General features: G+C 43.9%; 1 long non-coding RNA gene across 1 annotated transcript in view; it reads left to right on the forward strand.

Annotated features, from left to right (window-relative positions):
• The window catches only part of LOC142600342 (uncharacterized), an 87,201-nt gene extending 65,800 nt beyond the window's left edge, over positions 1 to 21,401 (forward strand). The window contains exon 3 of the long non-coding RNA XR_012833781.1: positions 17,080 to 21,401. This is a non-coding gene — a long non-coding RNA (uncharacterized LOC142600342). The remainder of the gene's footprint in view (positions 1 to 17,079) is intronic.
• The last annotated feature ends 4,741 nt before the right edge of the window (positions 21,402 to 26,142 follow it).

A 26,142-nucleotide genomic window follows, 5' to 3' on the forward strand; every position in this document is an offset into this window, starting at 1 on the left:
CTGGGGAACTTTGTAATTTTTGAAGTTATATTGGCCAAAAAAAGTACTTTGATTGGTGCAACTAATTTTGTTTGGAAAACTAATAGTAGCTATGCTAACGAGATAACTCTTTGATTAATCCCTTGCTTACATGAAAAGGGACTTATTAGCCTAGATAAAGTAACAGTATTAGCTCAGCAAACTTTTTTAAATGTAGAAGCCAAAGTGAGGCCTGAATAAAACTGGAGGCCCAGGATGCATCCTTGAAGCTGGACCTGTGAGGCAGAACTGGAGACAATTGAGCTTGAATCTCTTCAAAATTAATCACGGCAGCTGAAGTCATCTAGTGCTGGGTTTTGTCTTCCCCAGCTCAAACTCTCTGGCAACCCGGGCACTGTGGTGTCAGGCCAGCCTGGGATCCTGCTTAAGAAGAGTATTTCTAGCAAACAAAGCATGCATAAACCCAGTACTACAGCTTCAAGCTGCTTAGCATTTATTCGCCATTTATACCGGGTCAGTGCGGGAACAGTGTAAGTCCCTGTACAGTCCCTGGTCCAGTGCCCACTTTACAGGCTTCAGGACTAAAGCTGGGGAACTTTCTATTGATGGTACAGCAAGGCTGATCGTATAGGGACCTGCAAGCAAAGAGGCAGGTTGTAAAGCTTGGGTGTTCATATCCTTTACGAAGCAGGCACGCTGGTGGGCACATGGTATGCCCTTACATAGGAATTATGTTTCTAGAGGAATGTTACTGTGGTTGTACGTGGGCTCTCAGTGAGATTTGTCCTCTTGTTTTCATTCACATAAAAGAAAACGCGCTGGACATACATTTCAGTCACTCGACCACAGATCAGCAGCTGGAAAAGTCTGAATTAAAACCCAAATTGGCAAGGCTTTCTAATAAAAACTTTATTGTGCCCATCTGCTGCAGCACTTTAGGCACCTGAAAGTCACAGAGTCAAAGCCATTAAAATATTGCACAAACAGAAGATAAAACATACCTGGGCAAATACAGTTAAATCATTGTGCAAAGCCAAAAGCCTCTGCAAACACAGACTTCTGAGAGAAATTATCCAGCTTCAGAAAACTGGAAGTGGTGCGGAGGTTCTCATGGCACATACAGCTCAAATTCAACTATGTCTCTTGCCGCTTGGAAGCCCTGTGGCCTAGCAAGACAACCTTTAAACTACATCCCACATGAAAACCAGTCTTTTTAAAACCTGAATATACTATGCCTTAACAAGGCATGAACTATAGCTTACCTGTTATTTAACTGTCACCTCTGATTTCTGCAGGGAATCTGCTGCTCTGGGTTCATCCTTTTCAAGGCTTCTCTGTCCACAAGCATCAGCTTTGAAATGGAGCACATGGAGACGGGAAAGAAAAAGCAGATAGAAATGTGCTTGACAGCATCTAAAGCTAGTAACCAAGAGAGCTACCGGCAACAGAGCATGGTGAAGCTTCACCTGTGTTGAAACATCACCTGCGGGGTGAAACCACATACAACCAAGTTGATGAGAAAGCTGGGCAGCAGGCACTGATTAATACTGTGACTCTATTATACCCTGCAGTTTGCTGTAGAGTTGGAGCGCTGTAGATTTGGAGCTCTGTAGAGCTTGGGCACCAAAGGGAACTGATATAATGTCTCAAGTATAGAGCAGATCTACAGACATGAAAAGGAAAAGAATTTAAGTTAGTCCTAAAGGTACAGGTGGAAAACCCTCTGGTAGAGTTGTCCACATTCCCCCCAGTGCTGGATGTCATAAAAGACACCCATCACCTTTCCATTGCTCATTATATCTTCACTGAGGCTCCTTTGTACTCACCAGATGTGGTCTTCGAGTGTATCATCTCGTAACTGCACAGGATGTGATCTACTCCAGGGATTAACTAGAGCTGGTGAGGAGGTGAGGAGGCTGTGGTCTGTTCATTGAGACCTTTGCTTTAAATATTTCAGAAGTTTACTTTTAGACCACACGGACATGGAAGAGAAAGGGCCTCACTTTACACTGCAGAGAAGGCTAGAGAGCCAGGCTCCACATTCTTCTGAGAAACAGCAAATTTAAAAAAAAAATAATTAATGGGATAGAGTAGCAAGGCCATGCTAAATCTGACATATGAAATACAGGTTGATCAGCAGCACTGTGTCAGCATAGCTATGGCTGAAAGCGTAAAACAAGAACAGACCCAAACTGCATATTAATTTACATACTTGCATCTGCACATACTGCAGTGTGGGCTCACACAAGGGTAATGAAAGTTATCCTGTAGTACAGTTGAATCAGGAAACTGGTATTAGCTGTACTAATGAAATAGCACTTTTGATAATTTAAGCTGCATCTTTACTAATCCCGCCCAGAGAAGCTAAGGGCTTTTGTTCTCAAAGAAATAATACTGTGGTTTTAGAAAAAAAATCGCCTAAGGAAAGGGTGTTGTTAAGAAGAAAAATATTTGGAGTAGAGATACTGCTGATGAAAGAGGGGAACAATTCAGACAAGGGATCAGAGATAGAAAGGAGCAGCATTCTTCTTATGTTCTTTTAGCAACCTCTTCTGAGGTGTCCAGACCCTCGTTTGGGAAGGCGTTTGTGCTCACTTAGCTGTCCCTGCTCCTTCATCCTCTATCAAACTGCAGCACAGTACTTCATGGATCTCTCAGGCATGCTCTCCCGGCTCAGCTTTGATGGGATAAATGGGCCACAGTGTCCAAGGAGGAAACATGATCCTGCTACGGTTGAATGTGTTTATTGGGGATTAAGAGCACAGAGAGGAGAGCCCGCTTATTCCTAGGGTGACAACTGTCATTATAAACCTTCAACTTGTTATTAAAAACCCTGTAAACAAAGAAAAGGCAGATAGAATGGATAATCTGAAGTATTTACTAGCACTTTCATTTGAACAAAATCTCATAATTTCTTCCAAGTTGCAAAGAATATTAAAACCTCTTTTGGCGTGGCCTTTAGGGTGGTTAATGATGGGAATGAGCATTCCTTTGGGCTACATAAGGAGGAAAAGAGTAAAACATATCTAGGGCTCCACTGCTGTACCTAACATGCAATTGTTTCCATGAATTAAAAACAGACCCAGAGGGACAGAATTTTTAGCTTCGTTTTCACCAGAGGACAGATGTGATGCAAGGGACAAGGGGTTCAGTGAGGAAGGAGAACACCAGGAACAACAGAAGGTGGGGGAAGAGGCAAGACAGGAGCTCAGGTCTTAAATTTCAGATTGTCCTGGTGGACTGGGCCAAAGCCCCTCTTCAACTCAGCCACCTCGGGGCCCCTGGGATGGTGGGTTTCTTCACATCCTAGAGGAAACTGGTGAGCCAAGTAGCTGGCTCCTGCCCCCATTGGGTGGCTTTACAGCCCTCTTCACTCAGCCGGGCCTGTCCCACTGCCCCAGCCAGCAGCAGGGTGCTGGGGGGCACCAGGGCAGCCCCAGCCCTGAGCTTCAGGCACCTCCCTGGGGATGGGGAGAGGCTGGGGCACGGGCATAGCTTGCTGGGGCCCATGGCTGGGCAGGGCAGGGCTGTGGAGAGCTGGAGGCTGGTCCTGCTGCAGCGTCGCTGGGGCAGCAGCTGATGGTCCCTGGGAGCCGACATGGGGGCCTGGGGCCTGGGCAGGTGGGGGCAGCCTAGGGGGCCTGGCGGGGCCAGGCAGGGCTGCGGGTGCCCTCACAGGGCCTCGACACTTCTTTCCCTTCATCTTCTCTGGGATTTTAATTTGCTGTTTTTCTTGCAGCTTCTTCACTCCTTTTTTACAGTCCTGACAAGCGAATGACAGGTCGGCTGGTGGTTCCTGCCCGTCCCACCTGGGCCACAGTGGGGCTGGAGGCAGCAGGTCCTGCCTATGCTTTTTTTCTAGGTCCCTGCTCTGGCCGCCCCCAAGGCAGTGCAGGGCAAGCAGACCTTTGGTGCGGGTGCTGGGCAGCCCCCCGAGGCATTGGAGGTCCCTCAAAAGCAGGGTGTGAGGGTTAGCAGGAGGCAAGACAACAACATGAAGGGAGGGCAGATGATGGAGGAGGTATTGATTCATGGAGTTGCAACAGTAGTGCTGTCAGAGCTGTAGCAATGTGGAAATGTAATAGGGGCAATATTAGGGGGTAGAGGGGTTATTCTGAAGCACAAATTATTCTTCCAGTTATTTCAAATGCTGTAATAGAAGCAATTACTTTGTACAAACCTTTGCCAGGTCTAAGGTGAAAGAAAGAGTAAACACGGAACTGGAGCAACATCGGCCGCAGCCTGGTGCGTGCACTCCCTCCGCCACCCCCCCCCCCCCCCCCCCCCCCCCCCGGTATACCTGCCTGTTTAATTTATTGATGTATTTGAACTTGCCACATTTCCCCCTCCTTTCTCTCCGCTGCCCTGTCTCCCTGCAGGGCTCTCCTTCCTCCCTCCTGCCCAGTGCCCCGCGCTGCCTTTGGCAGGGCTGGGATGGGGTGCCAGGGCTCCCCAGCCCCGCTGCCCCTGCTCCTGGGGCTGGGGTGAAGCTTAGTAGTCGGCTGTGGAAATTTTACTTTGTGATAGTTTTCATGGGAAGGGTGGGTTAATTAGCTCGCTAAATACTTTCTTATCTCTGGCAGGCAAAATTAGGGAGTCACCTTTACTGGAAGTATTTCAAAGCAAAAGAACTTTAGTTCTGTTTTCTCCTTGTTTCTCTTTCACACAAAGCCCAGCACTTTAAAGAGACGATTGTTTCGAGGTTTAAAGTAGCTTGTGTTACTTTTTGGTATATCTTGTGGTTGATTGTACCAATTCTGCCTTAGCATTTTGGAACATAACAAAATATTTTCCTTCTTTCTTCCTCTGCTACTGCATGTATTATCAGGAGTGCATAATCATCCTTTTTGTTTCTTTTACCTATTTTACAAAACAAAATGTCTTACCCATGCAACACAAACAATTTAATTTGAACAATTAAAGAACCCACTGCCGTAATTTTAAGACTTTTTCCCCAGTAAGCTTTGGGGAAATGATGGCGACCAGAGCCAGCGATGACTTAGTTTATTTTTTCCAAAAAGAGCTGAGCCCTACTGAGTCAGTAGTGTGCAGGATTGAGCTAAAACTGTTAAAAAGACTTTCCAAACAAGCCTTGATGAAAAAGCTTATAATATTGTTCTCTAAAAAAGGAAAATACTGTTCCCTACAATGGCAGAGCTATTGAGTTTTTATTGCTTTTGAAAATCATTCAGTACTTAGAAATACATATGGGAAGAGTTATATCATTGACTCTGTAACACACATTTAAATTGTAAGTTTTCCTTCATTATTTCATGAAACGTGCTTCTTATTTTTATTATTTGGAATAGGTTCCTCTGTTGGAAAAGTGTAAAGTCATTCTCAAACACAATCAGTAAATAGTTTAGTTTTAAGTTCAAATAAACTATGGCTGAACCCCCAAACCCATTCCTCTCAAAACCAGCACATAGATTTTGAAGGATAAAAGAGACCTTTGGTCTTTATCTGACTATAGAATTTAAAATTTTTAACTCTAGTGGCTGAGACTTCCCATTTTCAGGCTTTCTCAAATGTGAAATCTCCAAAATCTTATTGTTAAGTGAAGGTTTAAATTCCTCACACCCAAATAATTCCTGAAAGCTGAGCTTTAAAGAAAGCACTAGACCTTGGAACACATTCAAAAGAATTTAAAAAATGCAAAACAAATCTTGTTGGCTTGAAAGAGTTACTTAAAGGAAAAAACCCTATATTTACATCTGATCTTCTGGACAAAAAAAAATAAAAAAAAAAATTGTGGACCTGGAAATATCCCAGCCTTCTCAGACAACACTGATATTCTTCTCATGCAGCTATTGATCTGGGGGTATTTCAAAGACCAGGGGTTTGTACGGTGGGCTGCATCAGATCCTTTGAAGTTTCTCCCCTGCTGCGTTTCGGTTATAAATTGTAACTTCTGACTGTGGTATTGCTAACCTCAGAATATTGATTATTCTTTGCTCTGCTATTTTGATGCTTTATACATAAACTTCATCTCAAAATTAGGTTAAAAAGTAGTCTTTCATATAAAGGTAGCCTTCTGAAGAGCTCTTTTATTTACTTGTTTGTTTGCTCGAGGGGGGCAGTCTTTAGCCAGAGTTGCCAAGCCCTCTTCTGTTGTAATTAAACGATACATTGGCAGCAAAAGGAAAATATGTAGTGGTTTGTTTATTCAGGAGGAAATGTTTGATTTAATTTAACAGATTATATTCTTGAAAAGGAACAGGACCAAAAATAGATCCTGAGCCAAATTCTGCCTTTAGCTACATCTTGCAATCTTCAGCGCTGCCAGAGCCATGCGAGGGAGCGGGTCCTCAAGAAACCGCGGAGGCTGCGGTGGGGCTGTGTTACAGCTCTGCAGGACTGGGAGGGGAGTTAATAACCTTCCTCTGACAGCTAGAAAAACTGGCCTTTGGTCTGCTTGTCTGCCAGCTCCAACCTCTGCCCATGCCGAGGGGAGAGGCTGAGGAATGTACTCTCTACATGGCAGGGAGACTGCCCAGGCCCATCACAAACCAGCTGTGATCGACTGTGGAGAACAGGGAGAGCGACTGCATCTGTGGTAACTGAGAGATAGCAGCTGAAATCACCAGTCTGATAAAATACACCATGGTTTTTGCACAGTCACCTTGAACTGAGTGTGGAAAGCTCATGCATCTCTTCCCCAGTGCAGGCTCCCATAGGCGGTTTGAATTCTGCCCTTGGAGATACCTGCATGAACCAAGGGCCTGAAACAATTGGGCACCAGTTGTCTTGTAATTTAATCTTTGAATCCAGATTTTGTACAAAAAGGGGGGCCATTCTTGCTTGATCTTGGGGTACCTCTGCAACGTAGATGCATGTTATTGAGCTGCACTGCAATGAGGAACACACTACCTTCCTGCTCCCAGGTGGCGTTGCGCTATTCTGCAAAACAAACAAGGACTAGTCTTGGAAAGGGAATAAGGTTAGTAAAAGGTAGTAAAATCTTAAAGATTTTAATTGCACTTAGAGTAATTGTTCCCCTATTTTTAAAGAGACAGACAAAATGTCCTGTATGTATTGCAATGAAAACATCCCATTCCTACTTACCTTCCTTCTCAACTCCAGGTCTCAGTGAACACAGAAGCAAGGGAGAGGTGGGGGGTGGGGAAGTGTGCAGACCATTACTGCGAACCTTTTTCTCTCTTCCAGAAAAGCCAAACCACAAAAAAAAAGAATTTAAATTACTGAGAGTCATAGCTGCATCTTTCAGGAAATCGGGAAATTTCAGTCAATTAGGAAATAAAAAGGAGAAGGGAAATAGAAGAATTCCCAGTGTTTGTCATCTACTATGCATTGCCAGCTTTTCCCATTTTTTGGGTGGATTGAGATGAGGAGAAAACATTTAATGTTGCTAGGGCTGGGCATCCTAAAAGGGAAAACTGATAGCAGTGGCCCATACACCAGTGAGTAGTTCTCACCAGCTCACTGACAGGGAGCAACAGCTACTGGTCAGGATGCTCGTATTCAAGCTCTGCAATTCTATCATTTTAAAGGTTTGATCTTTCGGGCAGCATCTGCATTCTTTCTTTACAAAAAGCAAACCACTGAACAGTAGCAGATACCAGAGGAAAAATATAAAACTAGGAAAAATAGAGACACTATATAAAATATTTTCCTGGTCTGCAGCCATTTGCAGCTTGGAACTACCTTAGATGGAAAGGGTGATTTGCGTTAAACAGTATTTGGTGGCTTTTTCTTCCTTTTTGTCCAATTGTTCCTTGAATTTATAGGAACCTCCTGGACTCCTAGTGTCCTGTGACAAGGAGCTTCACAACCTAACGCTATATGGTGCTAAGAAGTATTTTCCATTGTTTTAACTGTTTTGTTTCACACCTCCTGATTTTTTCTGTTGTAAGAGAAAGTTGTTCTCCGCTTTTATTTTCTGTATCAACCATGATTTTCTCAGCCTCTACTCTAAGTCCCCTGCCCCCTTAACTTCTTTTCCCTGAGGAACAGATGACCTGGAAAATAGAAGCGTATGAAATCCTTGCAGGTATATTTAACAGAACACGCAGTGTCTCCTCGTAAAAGCAAAAGCAACAGCCTCTGCAGTCTGTGCTACAGAGTCTTCTTTCTTGAAGGAACGTCTTTGTGCAGGATAATACTCAAATTTGAGTCCTAAAAGCAAGACCTTGACCTTCTGCCAGTCTAGTTAAACCAGCTTTACAAGCATTATAAATCCTGGGCTGGTACAAAGATTTTGAACAACTACAAATTGTTTTGAATCACAAGCAGCAACAAAACCTTTGTGTTATATTCCCATGACTACTTAGTGACAATTTTAAACTTTGGAGAAATAAAGTATTACTTTCAAGGCTTTCAGATAAAGGATCTGTTTCGGGAGACTACTTTGAATATTTGCAGCTTGTCTTTCTCCTCCTTGGCTCTTCTTTCTGTAGTATTAATTGTACCGTATTTCCTAACAAACTGCAGCTGCCCTTCAGGGTTTGCTTTTTTTGGGGGGTGGGGGGGTGGGGTGGGGGGGCTCTGTTTTGCAGCTCTAGTTACGATATGCAGGAATTTGAAGGTGTTAGGAGGGTTTGATGCTATTGTGCAGTGACTCTACTGCTCCACCTGCAGGCCTGGGGTTTATCTTTAAATGCACTTTGTGCTCGTCCAAAGGCTTTTGCCTTTTAGAGGCAGAGAGGTATGTTCAAACAGCGTATGTGTCCTGACATCAGTGGAATTGAGGACCTGGCAAGAGATTTCATTTCTATTCGATTTGGGAGTAATTTTACATTGGAGAAAGTAGAAACATTTATCTGGCGCCTATAAACCACAACACGGTTTGACTACAAGCGTTTTCTGGTTATTCTGGTTACATCCCCAAGTGCCTAGGAGGATTCTGGAAAACGGCTGGCTGGTGCGTTGCAAGACAAAGGCAGCCCTTGCTGCCCTGCAACAGGACCTTGGCGTGAGACCCCAGAGGGAAATCACACTTTATCTCAGAGGTAGCTGAGAAGCTCAAGGACAGGAGGGTGAGACCAGCTGGGAAACACTAAAGAAATCAGCCTCAACACCCACACCTCTTTCTACTCAAATGGCCTTGAAATGTGTTTACAGACAAAAGAGCTGTGAATTGTGCTGTTTGACTGTGCTGGGAATTACTGTAGGAAATCAGTGTAGGAAGCCTGGGTTCGTTTATTACCTTCACAGATCTTAGGAAGTCATTTTGCTTTCTGTTAAAATGTCATTGTGCTAAGAAGCTTTTGATAGCAGAGCCTGTCCTATGTAGCATTAAATTTACTTTTGCAAAGTATAAGGAAGGAGCGCATTGCAAAGCAATCCTCTGACTCTGGAACTGCTTGCAAAACAGGACTGATGACTGGACAAGGAATCTGATCATGGCCACAGGGGAGATAAAATGATATTTCAGATTCAGAGAGGGCTCTAGCAAGATGCTCTCATTGCTAGTCTGATCTTCTTCCTTTTTCCTAGGTCGGGAGAGATGCAGCCCACCATGTGTGGTTCTGATGACTGTTCATAAGTGCACTTTCTTTGCTGTTTGTTACGCTGTTCGGAATATGGTGTCTAACAGGCAAGAAAGCTGGCAGAGTATAAACACATAACACCCGTTTGCCTGCCTTCATGAGCAGTTCTCACCCAGATGATCTCTTAGACCTCCCTTGCTTATGCTGCTAATTAGACTTCTAGTCCTATAGCCGCAGAACCAATGCAGCCTCTGCCAAGAATCAATAAAATACGAAGCAGCAGGCAGCCAGCACACAGCCCATTAGATACCAGATGCTCATACCAGGTGCTCTCCTCTATCAGCATACCAAGAAACCTGAGAGGAATATCTGAAAAGGACTCCCTGCCTCTAGGGTCTTGCATATCTGTGCAGTGTCCTTGGGACATGGCTCTCCAGAATTGGATGTGATGTGATTTTTAGCATTGTTACCACGGAAACTAAGCAACCTGGAATGAGCCAGCTCTTGTTATCCCTCAGACCTATGCTGCTCCAGGCACAAGAGATCTCTGCACAGTCTCAGCAAGAAAAAGTGCCCACTGTGGCTATGAGCCCTCTCCCAAACTTCCATCATCTCAGCGTAAATAACTTTTATCCATTAATTTAAACCTCTCTGTTTCCACAGTGTACGTTATCGGTGTTTGTGCACTTACTGCTGTTTGCTCTGAAGTTGTGTTTTGTTTAAGTATGGGAATATTTCTATGAACACTTTGGGTTTCCCATGCAGGATTCACAAAGCATTTGCAGGACAGCCTTTGTATGGATTATGAACCTACCTTGGCCTTGTACCTCAGTGTTTAATATTCGTGGGGCACCCAAAGCACAGCAGGCCCCACTGATGGTTCATAACACAGTGAAATCTGATGCACCATGGCATGTATGCATCCCATCTCATGTGTCCCACATGGTCAGGTTTTCACAAGGCACATCAAAACCTCTGGAAAGTCGCTAAGCCTTCATGTCCCAGCCATGGCAAAGCTCTCTCCTTTGCTTTCCCAAGTGCTGTGCAGGTTGCAGTGCACAGTTATGATTTGAAACAGGTATTGCACTGTTGCCTTAATCTTCCTATTAATAGCTACCATGTACGGCTCATTTTTCTCAGCTTGAGAGAGGAGAGTTAAACAAGTTTTGCTCTGTGAGGCAGCAGCAGGCTTCATTGCTTGCTGCAGGAGAGGACGGGGTGCTTCAGGATAAGAGCAGAAAGCCTGATTCTGTTAACGTGCATCAGACAGGAGAAGAGGTTACAGTGCTTTAGGATCTCATGCAATGGGATGGGTTGGAGGTTCACATGACCCTGTGCTCATGTAGCTACATCTGCCTGCTGTGTGTGGCGTTCATTCTCCCTTCTCCCTTGGAGGAAACACCTGAGAGATCTTGAGACACAAGCAATGGCATTTACTGCCCTAACACCATCACAGCATGAAGAGCTGCCGTGCCCACAGCCATCTGCTGGCAGTTTGGAAATGTCACAGCCTACCTGAGCAGTTGGATAGGATGGGGAGGGAAGAGCCCTTCAATTTGTCCCAAAGACTGGAGTGCAGTTACCTGTGCCACGTATCCCACCTAGACTCACCGAGTGATCCTGTGGCACGCAGGGCTCAGCACCAACACAGTGAGCATCGCTGCGCTGAGCACATACATGGTGGAAAATTGCTGGTGCATTCCCAGGGAAGCAGTGAGAAGCTCTTCTGTAGGACTGCTGTTTGTGGAGATGCTCCATTTCATGTCAGATAGTATGAACCTGAAGGAAATAATTTTGAAAGCACATCCATGCTGTCATGTGAGGAAGACTGGAATCTAAATAACATACCTGCCCTCTGGGCGAGCTGTCCCCACATATGCCTCACAACATATTTATGGGGAGGCATACCCAGCAGGAAGGATGGTGAGGGAGAATTCCTCTCTCCAGCACTTTGGGCAAACATGGTTCTGCATGAGATCTGAAAAATTTCTGATGTTAAAAAAGGGACAAGGAAAAGAAAGTGAGACAGCCCTTGCAGCTGGTTCCCCTCTACCCTGGCTAATGTTTGCACGGGAGCAGGGAGACATCAATGGGGCTCAGCAAATCATTAACTGCCCCTGCCAAGATTTGTGGCCTCAAGGTCACAGAGCAATGGTGCACTGGAAGACGACAGGAGTGCGGCAAAACAAGTCTGGTGGTGCTGAGGGCACCAGAGCACTTTGTCCATGAAAGGCAGAGCTCTGCGTACACCCTGCACTCTGCTGCAGCCAGGATTGCTCCTGGGAGTCTTCATCCCTGATGCTGACACAGCACAAGAATGTGAATGTTGGATCTCCTCAAAGTTGTTTCTTTAGGTTTTTTTTAAATTATTTTTATTTTTCTCCTTTATTGCAGTTCCAGGGAAAAATTAGCCCTAGATATCTAATTGCAGTTACCACCTGCTAAATTTCTGACATCCCAATTCTAGTCACCTTGTCTTCAAGGTCTTGTTTTCCTGACTGGACAATATGGTCCTTGCTCTGGTTAGTTCCTGTGTTGCTGGGAAGATTAAACCCAGCTCTCAAACCCCCACAAACACCTGGCAGCTCCCTCACTTGCAGCGCAATTAATGAAACCTCTTTTCCTGGATAACAGCAGAAAGTGACCTCCCTTCCTCATGTCCTTGAGCACATGCAGAGCCTTTATCTGAGGTCACTTATTTCTTGTAGTCCACAAAGCGCAAGCAAGGATTGTCCTCTCAGTGTGGGACTCGTATTTTGCCCCTATTTCTCACTTCACGCCCAGGTGAAGATAAAGAGCATTTGGGGAGAAGGAACGCAGATGCCCTCCCAAACTGTGTGCCCTCACCAATGAACAAATAGGTGTCTGCTTCCTCTAAGAACACCCCCTCTCCTGCTTCCCTGACTAGAAGAGTCAAACTTCACATATGCCCCCCCCTGCAGTGCTGGCATCCTATTTCCAGGACAGAGCTATAGCTTCTGTGCTGCTTGAGGTCTGCGAGCGGGATGAGTCACAGCACTGCAGCACAGCTGCTTTGCAGTGTCCGGTGCTGAGGACCAATCCTGTGCTCAGCCTCACGTGAGGTTCATCCCCAGATGTCAGCCCAAGGCCACAGCACCTTCCTTCTGTCCCTCTTTCTTTATAACATCACCTGGTGCATGGCATCTCTGTGCACTGACATCCAACCACCCACAAAGGTTTCAGTCTTTGTATTTAAAAACGTAAAGGTAAGTACATTTCACTTGGCATAAGCAGGAAAAACACACCAACCTTGTAGGAAGACTGATGTGTTACTGCCTGTAAGTTTACTTTTGTGCAATGTAAGCACAATCCTGAGTTTTCAAGGCTTGCTCTCACCTGCCTTTTTATTGCAAGGAAGATGCAGTCATAAAATGCTGCCAGCATGCAATGCCCTCATATAATGTAATTAACATTTTGACCACTGGATGTTACTGTTGCTCCAAACATCTGCAGGGGAATGCAGGCCAATGCAATCTTCTGATTTTTTTAGCCTAGAAGCTAGCTAAATCAGACAGTGACCTGTGGATAGGTGGATCACCTATTTATTGCCTGCCCATCAACCGAAGATAAATAGTTAGAAAGCTGTTATTCAGATATAAGGGAATGCCTGCATCCAGCAACATGCAAGCAAATGATTAAATTAATGGTACTGGACTGAGCTTTTAGTAATGAAGAAGCAAGCGATTTTTTAAACCATTAGGCTTGGAAATTCTAGCACATTGGTCAAGACAGTCAAATGTTTTTGTATGTATTGTACTAGTGGTACACAAAGCCCAGAAATAAACCACATTTTTTAGGTATCATCAACCACTTATGCTGCACTCTTTAATCCACCTCCCCTAGAACACTTAGTAAGCCTTATGTATAAGCAATCTCTTTTAAAAATTTGTGGGTTTATTGTTATTATTCTAATCATACACAAACATTTTTTAACACTTCCCAGACCTCTAATTATTTTTGCTTTCTACTACATCCTCCCCCTTCCCAGCCTTTCTGTATTGATCCCACACATTTTGTGCACACAGCTTTCACTGATGGATCCTAAAGCAGTCTTCCTATCAGATGAGCACAGTTGTTACGGTTGAGATGTGCCCAGAGCAATTAATCATTTATTGATTGGCACCTCTGTGGAATACTTCCTTTGTGCCTACAGTGTTGCAGGAGGTCCCCTTTTTATATTCCCCAAACAAGGAGAAGAGTCTTTTAAATATGCATGATAATTTGTCCACCTCTAGGTGGACACCATGTGGGTGGACGATATGTCCACCTCTAGGTGGGGACAACATTACTACACTCTACTGAAGCTGACAGAAATTCAGTACGTGGCTGCACACCAGTTGTCCACAAAGATGGTTCTGTGGTTTTTGGTGTTTCCTTTTGATTCCTCCCATATTGCAGGAAACATCCAGAAACTGTTCCCCCAGGAAGGTGGTGTTTTCTTATAGTATCGTTTTATCTGTAGACCCAATGACTTGTTTATGCATTACCTTATCATTCCACAGTTTCAGTATCTCCAAGTAGGCCTCTTGAAGAACAGGTTTTGCACACTTTTCTGAAATCTCCATGTGATTTCTAAGCCTGTTTGTCATGTCTGAAGATACACCTGTCTTGAAATCAGAGGTAAAACTCCTGCTTGAGATGTGAAAGGTATGAATGCTCACAGGCAGTACTCAAATAGGGAACTACTCGTGGGGAATTCAGATTGCCTATTTTAGCTGCTTAATGTAAATGATTAATGCTCTAGTGTGACCCATTGAGGTTTAGACATCACCAAGTTTGACGTCTTGGTCATAAGTAGGTCATCTAGGCTCTTTTAGTCAGTCAGCAGGAAGAAAGAGACACCTCCGAAGGGGTGAGCCAATTGATCTAAGGACAAAACCCGATCCAGAAAGATACGACACTCATTTGTGTGTTGAATGGCAAAGGGAAGGCTTGACATGGAGTTATTAAAAAGGAAAAAAGCTATCTCTTTGGATGTTATTGCTTAAAAAGCGGTTGTCCAAAATTTTCCTTTAATTCTGAACTACTTTCTTTACCTCATCCTGAGAAATTCTTAGAGATTTGATACTGAAAATAGTTTCTTTATCAAAATATCCCTCTCTCCATTTTGTAGGCAGCAGTTTCTGCACTGGAAAACTGCTAGTGGGCTGATGGGATATTTTAACATAGAAAATATGGAAGCTTTTTAAGCTGACATGTGAAGGTTTCTTCATATATGAACATTCTAATCTAAGTCTGCTTGCTTGCTATGGCAGAGCAGTCTACACCTTTTGCTACATGCTTGCCTGTTGTCGTGATTTACACGCCAGATTAACGTGAGGGATAATAAATTAACAAAGTGCAGCTCCATAGTGCATAATCCTCAGTGCTTTAAATTAAAACTGCCTGCCGTGGGCAGGAGAGTGATCAGAGCAGAACTTTGCCCTGCGGGCACATTTTTCACCACCCCATCTGTTGCCCCAGATACTAGGGATGGAAATGCCCAGTTTGCTCATTTTTCTTTTAGGGGATCTTTTTTTTTTTTTTTCCTTTTAAAATTTTTTCCTTATATTTTCTTTCTTGAGACTGTTGCAAATGACATATGAATTACAACATTCAAACCAGGACACAGAAGCGGAATGCATGCTACAAGCCAGAGCAGTATAAAATATTCAAAGAATGAATACATGCATATTTAGGTCAAGTAAAATGAGGTATTCCTGCAGTCACTTCCTTTCTGTGACTTGAACACATGGTTACTCCTTAGTAATTATTTGCCTGGGATGTCTTCTTCTTTTAGTTCTTTTCAGCTGAATAGTTGATGGCCTGCCATTTGGTCCCTGGGATCTTCTCCATATGATCAGCCTCCATCCCATGTCACAGTATGTCCCATCCTCTTTCCAACAGCTTGAGGAAGCAACCTTAGCCTGTTGTAACCTGGCATAAGACATGCAGGATACCCAGAGTGGAATAGATCAAGTTTAAAGCATCAGATTGCCCAATCCCCCTGAATTTAATCAGGAACTGGTTTCTTGATTTCTTTGGAATTCCCCATGAGTTAATCAAAGTGAACTCTTGGCCAGATTAGCTCTGAAAGTTTTGGGGAGGTGAGTCCAAATGCAGGACAGAACAGCATCTACAACAGCTTTATCTAGAAGAGCTTTGCTTTCCCCTCTCCCTTTCTCCTCGCTTCAGGACCATTATTTCCTGCTATGGGCTGGAGAAGCATCTGTTTTGAGAGAAGACGGAAACATAGGAGACAAAGTATTGTGAATTATTTACCTTTTATTAAACCGATCTGATCCTCCATTCATGCAGGGCCAACACAGTCTCTTTCAAGGGTACCTAATTGTGCAAAATTCCCTCCAACCACACTTCTGTCTTTTTTTTCTTCACGTAGTCTCTATGCGAGATTGCAGCAGTGACAAGCCTCCTTGCTATACCTGAAACTTGCTCAGAGCGACCAATATATGAGAGTTTGGATGGGAAAAGTTCAAAATCCTCACTTCCCACAGCAATTTACCAACTCGTGGAATGAAAACTGCTAGATCAATAAATATACATAGTCAGGTTTGTAAGCTTTGCAGACAGAATTACAGGTCTAACTCAGTGAATGCTTGAAAGTTGAACGATTGGACACTCTCACATTGATCATTTCATGTAACTTTTCAGATACGTATTCCTGAAATATTTCTGAGCTGTATTACTTTACAGCTAAAAAAAATTGCAGTTGCCTCCTACCTCATGTTAAAAAGCCAGTGTGGACCAAATGCCTTTCTCGACAGATGTAGAATCCTTGTAAGATCTGAACATCAAATGGTGATGTCCAGGCTTCAGGTGGTACCAGCTGGTGCTGGGAAAGAGCTGTTTGTGGGTGTCTGTTGTTAGATCTTAGCAACATGTGGAATGAGGATGGAGGGAAATGTCCCTAGTTTTTCTGATGTCCCATTCCATCACAAACCACATGTCTACTGCTACATCTAGAAAAGAAGAGCTCTGGGTATTCCATCATGTCAGGTCCAAATGCTCTGACAGCGCTTGCTTCAAACACTCCCTTGCGCAGTCTGCTCCATCCACCCCCATGGCCCTGCCTGCTGTCCCCTGCAGAAGTCCCTGAAGCTCTTCAGGGCACCATGGTTGACAAACTGCTCACTAGTGGGTTCAAAATTGTCTCTCGGGCAGATAAGCGATATCAGATTCCTTCTGGCTCAGGAGGGAATCACTGGGCTCCACAACCAGGCAGGTTGTTCCCTTTCCCCAAGGCAGTCGCTGGGAAGCAGTAGGTGGTGGCTCTGCTAGTGAGGAATCCTGTGAAACATCAAAATTAACCTCTGGGTCAGGATTTTCCTGTCTGATTCTGCACACTCTCTAATTCCTCCTTTCTTCAGACCTAACTGAGGCTCCGTCTCATTTACAACATATGACTGCTCACCTCCAAATTGCTGATATTTAAATAATACGATAAGAACTGAAAAAATATTATATTTAATACTCTAATTGGGCCATATGTCCCCTCTCTGTCTCTCAATGTGCCCGCTGTCTTCTCCATTACTATGTCTTACCACCACACACATTTATGCCAGCACATAGCATAAAATGAATAAAATGAAAGCATCTGCATTAATCAGAGTTTTTCTGCTTCTTTCCACAGGCGCTACCCTTTGCATAGAAGAATGGGGAAGGAGAGCTTGCTCTGTGTGCATTTCCATACAGCGCTGCTGGATCTAGCCCCAGCACTGTTGTGCAGAGCCGTTCCTCGGGGTCTCAGTGCAGGGAACTTCAAAGCGGCGAGGGAAGATGCCGGGCTGCCCATCCACTTCAACCCTACCTGAGATACCTGTCCTCACTCGGCATTAAAGCCACATTAACAGCACGGCTCCTCCACACAGTCCAGATAAGGTGGCAGATGTGTTTTAGTAGTGGGAGCAATAGTAGCAATAACATGTATTTTGTGGGGTTGTTTTTGCCAAGGACGGACCAGCTTCTCTAAATGGATTACTTTAATCTACAAGGATAACCCCCTGGGTTTTCACACTCCCTGCAAAGAAGAGTGAGCAGTATGTTAAAAAGCTCTTCCCGGTAGCTTATCTAAACCTGTCTTCTCCTAATCCTCCAGTTTTAGTCTTGAAATTAAAATGTGTTCTCTTTCTCCTTTTATCATGAAGTCACTCAGCAATTAGCCTGCTGAAGATTTGGGAAAATTTTAATTCACACTAATGAGATACAGTTCTCCTCTGACTGCTATCTGTCCAAGGAGATTAGGAGAGGGTGGAGAAAATGGTGTTTCTAAATGGGGATGGAAAAACCGAACCTCCTTGCCAGGGCACTGGGCACATTCCCTTCTGGAACATAGCTGGCTGCATCCAAGGTCGACTCCTTCACTGATAAAGGCTGTTGTGAAGAAACACAGAAGCGAGGACCTGCTCCTCCTACCTCGTGGGAGCTGCTTTTTAGCTGAGGCTTTACCCCGGCCCTTGCCTGTGCTACATCGCTGCTGTGCCCCAGTGATGCCTGTGCCCCGGCTCCTGCTGCCACGATTCTGGCCCTGACCCAGCTCCATGGGCTCAGCTTCCCAGCTCGCCCTTGGACATGTCTGGCCACTGCAGACTTGCTAGATGACCACAGGCTATGTCTGACCCCGATCACCGCCCCGGACCTGGTCCTGCCATGGACTGGCTTCTCAGCATCCTGACTCCTTGTCGGCGAGCGCTCTGCCATGCTGGCCGTGCTGCCACGGAGCAGCACCGAGGTCCTCACAGCACCCTGACTTGCTTTTGGCTTTCCAGAGAAAGATTTAACTCCATTCATTAATATTCCCTCCATTTAAAAACCCAAGTGAGACTGAATTGGCCTTGTGCGGCCATGTGATGAAGCCATTTCTGCCCAGCTCAGTATTTCCAATGAGTAATAGCAGATTTGTCAATATTTATCCTGCATCCTCAGTAAAAAGTCAGCTTGTTTAAGCTGCAGTCAATATAAACTATACTGATTCATGCTGGCTGAAAAAAATCTGCCCACATTTTCTAAACACTTCAGTCAAGTTAAAATCCCTGTACCTTTAGAACAAGAAGTATCTTGTGTTAATATCTCTGTGTTAATATGTTCCATTATGTAGATCAGAGACTTGGGGAAATGACACTAGCACTTTCCTTCAATGCCATTTATAGCTTTTGACAGCTTCCTGACATTGATAAAGTGTGTTATGAAAAGCAGAGTTAGCAAGCTGAAGACACTGACTGAGTTATGTTTTTATTAAAAGTATTATTCAGCTGTCACGCAATGTCACATGTAAATATCCTCACAAGCTTCTAGTGAAGCAATGTCATATATGCAAACCGTCTCTGTTTCCACTGTTGCCTTTGCAGTGGCCTTAAGGACACCATGCCAGTGGAGAGAGAAAGGAATGGGGACCATGAAGCTCAAATCCACCCCTCCTGCTTTGTGGGTGACCCCAGGCAAAGGCACAGGACATATAAATTCCCAAGCTATATGAAAGCAGTGTTACCTTCCAGGTAGATATATCACGTACTAAACAAATATTTAGAGCCACCATTTTCATTCCATTTCTCACGTGAAGCTCTCAGATTGACCTGCTTTATGAAACTCAAATCAGAGCTCATTTGTGATATATTATGTGGAGATTACTTGGACGTCTCCCACTGCAGTGTGCACCTCACAAAAAGCAAAGATACCTCTTTGCATACTGGACTCACCACCAAAACCGTGTCTCATGGAGGCACACCCTGACTAGTTCAGGGACTGACTACGTGTAGCTGTGCAAGCCTGGGACTCATGCTGCACTCCGTATTTATGCTGCTCCTTGGATAGATTTTACAACCTGCATTCAATTACTTGCTTTACAGCTACATTACTGAAAATCCCATAGCTAGATGCTGCAGAGCTGACCTGGAGTCATCACAGTGATGTGCCACAGCAGGTCCTTCAGCCTGCCATGACACAGCAGGGTGATGGACAACAAGAGGGACAGCAATAGAGGACCATGATTGACTAGGCCTGCGAAATGGGTTTCCATTTGAATCTGGCATTGTTTTGCTAGTGAAGATAATAGCAATAAGCTTGTAGGAGTGATCTAAAAATGGTAACTAATGGGCTTGGAAAATGAGTTCCAAGCACAAGGCATCAGATCTGTAGTGAGCAGGTCTTGCAGCTCACTTGCAATGTGAGCCGTGGCATTTGGTGTATTTTTCTCTAAGTCCCACTGTCTCCCTGTTCTTGATTATGTATGGCATTCACTTTGATTTTTCTTCTTCTTTTCTTTATGGAGTAGAGTTATTGAAGCTGTTTCGACTCTAATGTGCACGTGACCTAGATGAGGACAGCACTGTGTCATTAAAACTTCCCAGGAGGCAGAAAGATGAGTCTGAGGACATGATCACAGTGCTCCCTCAAGCTTCTGGATCAGAAAAGAGAGTGAAAAGAATCAGAATGATATCGAACACCTTTTTTTTTTTTTTTTTTTTTGGAGTTTCTATCCTGTCTTCATCAGTGGTAATAAAAAGGCAGCTATTTAGGAAGAGCACATGAGCCTGGCAACTTGCAGTGCTCACTTCTCCAGCACACGCAAGTACATTAAGGCTGTGAAAGGGTACCTTCTTGCCAATTCCATTTAGTATTTATAGTCCTATTCTCCATGAAGAAGCAAAGACAAGTTAAATAAAGAAAAGCCATGTAAGAAGCCTTGTGAAAAAGGAAGACTTGGAGCTTTGCTTTTTTTTCTCTTGCACCAGAGCCACGTCAGGCTGCCTTCCCAGACCTGGCTGCTGGTCTCGTGGGTTGTTTCTGCTCTCCGGTCTGCTGTCCTCCCCTTTCCTCCTGCTCTGCCCTGGGTGAGGGATCCATATGGTTTGCAGGTTGGGAGGCTGCAAGCAATGCATAATGAGCACCGAGAAGGGAATTCACTGTCAGCACACCAGGCTGCTGAACTACTGCCCCTGCAAACATTCATGGCACAGCGCCTGGAGGTGCTCGGGGGGAAACCCATAAACACCACATGGAAAGTACCAGCATTTTCCCCAGCTTTGATAAATGTGCATGTGCACTTTCCAAAGGGTACCCGATGACTGCGAGACAGCGTAACTGCAGAGTGAGGTGGCAGTTGTTACAGAAACGGGTCGCTGGAAGAGCCAAGCGATTAGGCAAGTAAAACCCAAGGAAACCATCCATGTGTAAACTGACTTCCTAATCATCCACATCTCCTCTTATTGTATACGCTTGTGTGCAGATACATGGAGTGTGTAAATAGGTGGAGTATTTATCATCAGCCAGTTTGAGATGTTATTTTTTTAATTTTTTTTTTGGGGGGGAGTGTACATCCTCTTTAAAAATGAAAGAAATGACCACTTAGAGACAGAGGAAGCTTTGCTAAAAGGTCTGCCTTCCCCTGGCCTTATTTATTATTTAGTTCTTCAGCTGATATATTTAATACTGCAAGGCACTTGGAGTCTCTAGCTTGAAAGAAATATGCTGCACAAAATCAAGCTTCCTCACAGGAGCAGGAAACATCTTCCAAAGTTAATTGCTTTTTCACAATTAAATAAACCTCTTTATTACTGCTCTGTTCAATAAGTGAAAGGAATGTGCAGCACGTCTTTCATTTCTTCAAGATGCATGTTATATGCGTAGCCCGATTCCCCTCTCAGTTTCTGTTTTGATAGCAGTGAATACTTCACACCAATGAGTTGACTTTGTTATCTCAGTACACACAAGAAGAGAATTAGGCGTGTTATTTGCGATATTTTCTCTTAATGCTGAAATTGACTGGAGGCACGCAGCCACATACTGATTTACTTCATAAGCCCCAAGGATAAAGCATAGAAGAGCTAGGACTTTGTCCTAGGCTGTTTTCAGTCGAAAGCAGTAGACAATACATTAAGTGGAAAGCACACTGGAGACATCATTGTGTACTGTCATCACAAGAAAAATAAAAATCCAGAGTTCAGTGTTCAGAGAGAAGAGCTGCAACTATTTGTTCTTCACCCAGGTAAGCAGGCACTGGCTCCAGGCTGAGCAACAAACCCAGTCGCATGCTCCTTCACAGCAAACCAAAAATTGCTCATAAAGCTACTGTGAAGACCTTGATTAAATGATTAATTATCACGGATGTGTTAGGGGGTGAATTGCAGGACATACTGCTTTATGGCTTTTGAACTCACACAGTCTTGTATACCCTCAAACTATGGCACCTTAAGATCTGTGTGTGTGTAGGGGGCTGTCATGCATTGGCTTCTCCGGGTTGTGTGGAAGGGGGTACCTACAAAGCCTTTCAGAGGAAGAGAAAGAACAGGCAACTGGCTGTCTTCTGAGACCTCCTTACTGGTACTGAGGATATTATTACTTATTGTGTTTTGCATGCTCCCAGGGCTTCACAGAAAGGATTAAAAGTTTCCCCTTGATAGTAATCCCTTACCACAGTGCAAAGTGAGTGGCATTAAGTGTAACGTGTCACTGCTCCAAGCCAGGAGCCCAATATACCCAACTGGTAGAGGTTTAAAAGGACAAGGCTGTGACTAAAGTTCTGGCTTGCATTGTGGGGTTCTGCCCCTGAAACCTGACCAGAATTGCACAGCTGCTGCCTTTGACTTGGAGGATGCGGGAAATAAGAGTAACTGTGAGTCAGAGTGACCACGTGTGCTCATGGCTGTGTGAGGGAGAAAGAGAGCAGCTGGGACTTGATGCATATGCAAAAGAGGGTGAACAAGTGTGCACATGAGGGGCTGGACGGATGTGTGAACAGCTATATTACAGAGGGAGACATGGAGGTTAAACAAATCCAGATTTTAGCTCCGTCCCTTGCTGTAGGGCATACCAGGAGTTCTGGAAAGAGCTTTACGTTATTTATCTTCCAGCCACTTCCAGTTAGCACTGAGAGGCAGCCACCCTGCAGTGTGGTACGTCGACAAGCCTGCGATGACTTTCGTCCAAAACTGCAAAGGAAAGCCATCTTGCTAACAACACACGAGAAATGCTCAACAGCCTCTGCTGCCATGAAAGGAGCAGAATCTGTACTGAAACCAAGCCTGGCTATTAATCAGATTCATACCAGAAACTCAGACTGTTTATTTAGTGAAATATTGGAAATGAAAAATGTGTAATGCAAAAGTACAGTTTCAGGAGAGTAGGGGCATTTTTCAGGCACAGAGGTTTCACAGCTTCTTGTGGTTTTGTCCCAGCCAGCGGCTAAGCACCACGCAGCTGCTTCCTCACTCCTCGGTTGGGATGGGGGAGAGAATCGAAAGAGTAAAAGTGAGAAAACTCATGGGTTGAGATAAAGACAGTTTAATAAGTAAAGCAAAAGCTGTGCATGCAAGCAAAGCAAACCAAGAAATTCATTCCCCACTTCCCATTGGCACGTTCAGCCATCTCCAGGAAAGCAGGGCTCCATCATGGGTAACAGTTACTTGGGAAGACAAACGCCATCACTCTGGACATCCTCCCCTCCCTTCTTCTTCCCCCAGCTTTATAAGAACATGAAGCAGGCAGGGACATGACATCATGCTCCAGGACACAGCTATTCACCCAGTTTGCATTTATTTATCCAGCTAGAGAACTGCTGCTATGGTGAGGACTGAGACTGAAGCTCTCAAAGCATCAACCGGGCACATTTTGAGCTGAAAGAAAGAGCTGAGACATGCAAATTCAGATTGAGGGTGTAAACATCTATATGTGGCCCAGCTAGTGCTGTAGGAGGGCAGGGTACTACTCTAAAAGGAGGCATAAGTTCCCCTTTAGGTTACTGGTTAGATAACTGCACGTACACTGCTTGCAATCAGCCAACGGTGTTGCTTTATCACAGCTTACACACACACAGCCTCAGCAATTGCATGAGCAAATAAGAACACCCTCATGCTTCTATTTAGCACAGGCACCGATGTATAATTCAGGTGCAAAATGTACAGGCTTTTGCAAATGAGGCAAGTACCAGGATTTTCTTTCTGATGGGAGAAAAAGTAAAACTGAAACCTGCTCCGGCCGGGGACGGCAGGTGGTTGACTTTGCAGAGCCACATCTGTGGCTCTGCTGCTGAGCAGGGAGGTGGCTGCCCCATTTTTTGAGATCTTCTGGTGCAAGTTTAGGTTCACTGAGCAATCAGATAAACTCTGTGCTGCTTCTAAACAAATAGATACATGAATGGAAAAGAACTGAGAAGACCTGCTTTATCTGTTTTGTTGTGGCTGAAATTGGAAGTACAGCCTGTCTGCTTTGGGGAAATTTCAAGGCAGATTTTGCAAGGAGTTTCAAAATAAGCTTTGTAAGATCAGGTAGGAACTATGTACAGAGGTGTAGCGTAGTTGGCTTCACAACAGTGTGAAGGAAAAACTAACTTACACAGTCCTATCTGATTTGTGCATCTCGTGTGGGAAACATATTCCTAAGTGAGATTGTGATGGAACTGCCTACAGGCTGGGTAATGGCAGCAGGGAGTAGACAGAGTTACTAGTAAAAGATTAATGAGATGAATGAATCTTTAATCTCAGTGTTTATAGTCTAATTTGTTGCTCTTATTTTTACTTTACATTGGCTAGCTCAGTGAAATGCCTTATCAATGAAAACGGCAATATGCCTAGAAGCTTGAAACAAAGATGATCTCTCTTCAAAAGGCTAGATGCTACATTATCGGAGAACGACAAGGCATGATGTTTTGTTCGAAAAATAGGGAAGGAAAAAATGTCTACTGAGGGAATTTAAAGGCTGGAGTACTAGGGCTTGCATTATGCAAGTGAACAGGCTTTCACAATAGTCTCTTTCTGTTTCTAAAATCCATGAACAATTTGCAGCAGTTTTAGTCAATTGGGTCCCCACTTTTTTTTTCTTTTGTAACCTTCTAATTGGACTCCTATATATTTCCTCTGGCTCTGGTTCTGCTTTTTTTTGTCTGCTTCTAGCAAATTATTTATAATCTTTGTGTTTTGGTTTACCAATAATAAAGTGGACCTGGTAGTACCTAGTCCTCTCACAAGAATATACTGAAAGTTAACCACAATTTGAAAAGCAATCCTAGATCCTCTGGTTCTTAATTACCATGTAGTAACTGTACAGCACTTCAGCCTTAAAAATAATTTAGTAATGAGTTACTGAAGACATGACCTCATTTTATTCCTAGTATCAATTTTTAGAATATGAAAATGTTCCATTTAGTCCATTTTCTGGAATAGAGTATTTGTGACTAATTAGCAGCAGTCAGTTGACATGGATGTAGTTTAGCTAAAGCTTTATCTACAGTATATTTACTACAGCAATAAAGGTGCTTGCTGTAGATGGTAATGCATTGACAAAGAAAGGACTGTGCTCCCCAATCAATATATTTATGTTATAACGGAAACAGCTCAGAGGCTTGAGAACACTTTATCACATCATTCCTGGAGCTGTAATTGAGCACACGCTATCAAAGGAAGCTGTGGTACAAAAATAAGTAATGAGAAGTTAGAAACATTTCTTCTCACAAGAGAAAGTAAAGAGTGGGAGTGGGGAAGGGGAGAGGAGGAGAAATACAAAGTATTCCTAGATATGCATGGGTTTTAGTACCTTGCAAAGGGAAACAAACCCATGACATTAACATCAAATTAATAGTTGCATTATATCATTTTCTTTCATGTGATGAACCTTACAGCATTTGTGCATCCGTGTGCACATCCATGCTGAATTTCTTGTATCTCATGCAAAATAAGGCTTGTAACAGGTTTTGGGGTCTTAATTAAAATAAGCGCATAGGTACTCTTTCTTCACCAAGAAATGATGGAATAACCAGGAGACAGACAAAATCCAAACCCATGGGATACTCTAGCTCTCCCTCTAGTGCCTCTGGAGCAGATTTAACACCAGTTTGATTTTTTTTTTAATTATTATTTTTTATTTTTACACACCCCCCCCAAGTCTATTTATGCCATGCTTGTTAGCAGCTGTACAGAGCGGGTGTTAAAGCTGCTATGGACGGGAGACACGAACTCCCAGCTAACAGGCTTTTGCACACACCCAGTCAGATTAGTTACAGGAAACGAGCTTCATGCAGGCGGGTGTTGTGAAGTGTTGTCCTTTGATGAGAGGTTTTGGTCCTGTAGGGATTTTGGGATTTGGCCCAGGACAAATAACTGTCTTACAGCTAGATGACCACTGTGAAATGCTCAGGGAAGCTTCACAACGGTGGACCTCCAGCTGAAGACCTCCAGGTTCTTCTGGAGGCAACTTCAACAGCCCTGCCCTAAACCTATCGACACCCAAATAATTAGAACTGCAGGGTAATTCTCTGCTAAAGCATTTAACCAACTCAGAGCTTAACTCCAACTTGCAAAAATGACCTTGGACTTGGAGACACTCAGGCATTTAAAGAGATAGAAAGGCATCCGCAGATATTTTCAGCAACGTGGTGAGGTGGGAGCCTTTGGGATTTTAGACTCCTACTAGGCATCTGCTTATCTATCCCAGAGCGTACATAGGTACAATCTTGACCTGTAGACACTAAGAGGTGCAAAGGATTTATTTTCCACGAAAGACTTTTAGCAGGAAATACATGAGTCAAAACTATAGACTGACTTGCTAGTTAGCTAATACCCATCCTTAAAGAGGCACTTAGATGTTCAGTGTCTCTTTTGACGGTACAGTTAATTGGGCACAGGCAATTCTGCTTTTACATTCTAATGCTGCCTCAGGTGGGACATATTGCATAGGATTTCTGACCCAATTTCTTTGGCTGCCAGGA

Source organism: Balearica regulorum, chromosome 2 (genome assembly GCF_011004875.1).
Source record: "Balearica regulorum gibbericeps isolate bBalReg1 chromosome 2, bBalReg1.pri, whole genome shotgun sequence".
Lineage (NCBI taxonomy): Eukaryota > Metazoa > Chordata > Aves > Gruiformes > Gruidae > Balearica > Balearica regulorum.